At 56.0% G+C, this 2500-nt stretch overlaps 4 non-coding genes across 4 annotated transcripts; all 4 read left to right on the top strand.

The window, feature by feature from the left end:
- Positions 1 to 434: 434 nt before the first annotated feature.
- TRNAP-AGG (transfer RNA proline (anticodon AGG)) lies at positions 435 to 506 on the top strand. Its single transcript has one exon. It is a non-coding gene; the product is annotated as a tRNA-Pro (tRNA).
- Positions 507 to 956: 450 nt separating this feature from the next.
- On the top strand, positions 957 to 1029 carry TRNAV-AAC (transfer RNA valine (anticodon AAC)). The gene has a single exon. It is a non-coding gene; the product is annotated as a tRNA-Val (tRNA).
- Positions 1030 to 1317: 288 nt separating this feature from the next.
- On the top strand, positions 1318 to 1429 carry TRNAL-CAA (transfer RNA leucine (anticodon CAA)). Its single transcript has 2 exons — positions 1318 to 1355; positions 1384 to 1429. It is a non-coding gene; the product is annotated as a tRNA-Leu (tRNA).
- Positions 1430 to 2239: 810 nt separating this feature from the next.
- TRNAP-AGG (transfer RNA proline (anticodon AGG)) lies at positions 2240 to 2311 on the top strand. The gene has a single exon. It is a non-coding gene; the product is annotated as a tRNA-Pro (tRNA).
- The last annotated feature ends 189 nt before the right edge of the window (positions 2312 to 2500 follow it).

Here is a 2500-nt window from a genome sequence, read left to right as displayed (position 1 = left end):
CATAGCAAGAACAGAGAGGCTGTTGGGAGATGACAGAAGCCATGCTGCCCCAGAGTTCTCTTCTGAAATTCGCAGGAATCCAGAGGTTGGAGCGGGCTGAGGGAGTGCGCCTTCTTGCCTCTGTCGGCTTTCAAGACACATCCTCCTGCTGGGAAGCTGCCCACCCTGAGCAGTACAGGTTTGCGCTCTAGGCCGGTCGGCCACATATATCTCGCCTGATCGAGCCCGATCGAGCGGCAGCAGATGGCCTTTGGCCAGCGAAGGCTGCCGCTCTTCTTCTTGTTTCTCTGCTTGAGAGGCAGCTCAGTCCTCTGCGCTTGCGCCAGGGGCAGGCCACGTGACACGCAGGGGTCAGGCCGTGGAGCGACTGGGGCATGGCGCCAAGTGAGGTAAGCAGACCACCCCCCTCCCCCTCACTGTTCTCTGCATGCGGTGGCTCGTTGGTCTAGGGGTATGATTCTCGCTTAGGGTGCGAGAGGTCCCGGGTTCAAATCCCGGACGAGCCCTTTTTTTTTGGAGCACCGAAAACAAAAAACACAGAGTCCCCAATTCCCCCCCAAAAATAGTTTGTGCGTGACCGTATCTGGTTCGATGCCCGTCGCCAATTGTTGGCTGCTTTTAAGCCCATGGCCCAAGAGGCAGTGTTGGAAATTCCCCCTCCTTTGTAATGATGCGCTGGCGGCGAGCTGATGTATAAAGGTTTGGACATGCCTTCTGGGTGGGGACTGCCATGGCTCGCGCCACTGTTGCATCCAGCTTGGTCTTTTGTATGTGTCTGCAGCCTGTGTGTGAGGTGCTGTGAGTGCTGCCATGTAGGTCCGGCGCAGGCTTGCGCCAAACTTTCACGTTGGTGTGTGCCACCTGGCAGGTACCAGCGGGCCCCATGAGACATCAGTGCCACAAAGCCTTTCAGCTGAAAGCTGTCCCAGCACACTAGAGCGCAGCCTACCAAAGCTGTTTCTGTAGTGTAGTGGTTATCACATTCGCCTAACACACGAAAGGTCCCCGGTTCGAGACCGGGCAGAAACATGGTGCTTGTTTCTTTTTATTTCCACAATGTCAATCGGACACATTTGACCGCATGCAGGTTTCGACAGGTATGGACAGGCCGGCACTATGCCATGAGTGATCTGAGGCCAGACCTTATTTGCACCCTGCAAACTGTCCACTGGCTCCATCAGTGGGCGTTTCCTGCCATCCCTGGGTCCTTAAGTGAGTGTTTGGGTATTTTTGATGCAGAGATCGGGGCATGAAAACCGGCGCTGGCACCTGGCGACATTGAGTACTGAAGAATCTTTCCCAATCCTGCCCATAGCTGTCAGGGTGGCCGAGTGGTCTAAGGCGCCAGACTCAAGAGGCGCAGCTCTTCTCTGCATCTGGGTGTTCTGGTCTCCGATTGGAGGCGTGGGTTCAAATCCCACTCCTGACAAGCCGGGCTCATTTTTTTGAGCACATTTCAGAGTGTAAGGCTTGCGGAAAACCTCGTGGGGGCCCCCGAATGCAGCGCCCGGCAAGCCTCCCTGTTCTCTTCTGCTGCCTTGCAACTGGAGCTGTCTGCCAGAGACGCCGGAGGCACACCTGCCCTTAAACCCCCACTGGCCCACGGCTGCAAAACCTGCATTTTCTAGTGGCTGGCTTGGTGGCATATGTCACTGAGCCCAGTCTACTCAGGAAGTGAAAAAAGTCCCCTTCACAGTTGGAGAAAGTGCTCTCCTGCCACCTGTCGGTCGTTGAAGGCACCACACCTCAGCAAAATAAAAATAAAAAAACAGACATGCTCAGTTCGGGGGATGTAAAGGTATTTACATAGCAAGAACAGAGAGGCTGTTGGGAGATGACAGAAGCCATGCTGCCCCAGAGTTCTCTTCTGAAATTCGCAGGAATCCAGAGGTTGGAGCGGGCTGAGGGAGTGCGCCTTCTTGCCTCTGTCGGCTTTCAAGACACATCCTCCTGCTGGGAAGCTGCCCACCCTGAGCAGCACAGGTTTGCGCTCTAGGCCAGTCAGCCACATATATCTCGCCTGATCGAGCCCGATCGAGCGGCAGCAGATGGCCTTTGGCCAGCGAAGGCTGCCGCTCTTCTTCTTGTTTCTCTGCTTGAGAGGCAGCTCAGTCCTCTGCGCTTGCGCCAGGGGCAGGCCACGTGACACGCAGGGGTCAGGCCGTGGAGAGACTGGGGCATGGCGCCAAGTGAGGTAAGCAGACCACCCCCCTCCCCCTCACTGCTCTCTGCATGCGGTGGCTCGTTGGTCTAGGGGTATGATTCTCGCTTAGGGTGCGAGAGGTCCCGGGTTCAAATCCCGGACGAGCCCTTTTTTTTGGAGCGCCGAAAACAAAAAACACAGAGTCCCCAATTCCCCCCCAAAAATAGTTTGTGCGTGACCGTATCTGGTTCGATGCCCGTCGCCAATGGTTGGCTGCTTTTAAGCCCATGGCCCAAGAGGCAGTGTTGGAAATTCCCCCTCCTTTGTAATGATGCGCTGGCGGCGAGCTGATGTATA

The sequence above is a fragment of the Ambystoma mexicanum genome, chromosome 2q (assembly GCF_040938575.1).
Source record: "Ambystoma mexicanum isolate Mex_15411 chromosome 2q, UKY_AmexF1_1, whole genome shotgun sequence".
Lineage (NCBI taxonomy): Eukaryota > Metazoa > Chordata > Amphibia > Caudata > Ambystomatidae > Ambystoma > Ambystoma mexicanum.
This window is presented reverse-complemented; position numbering and strand designations above follow the sequence as displayed.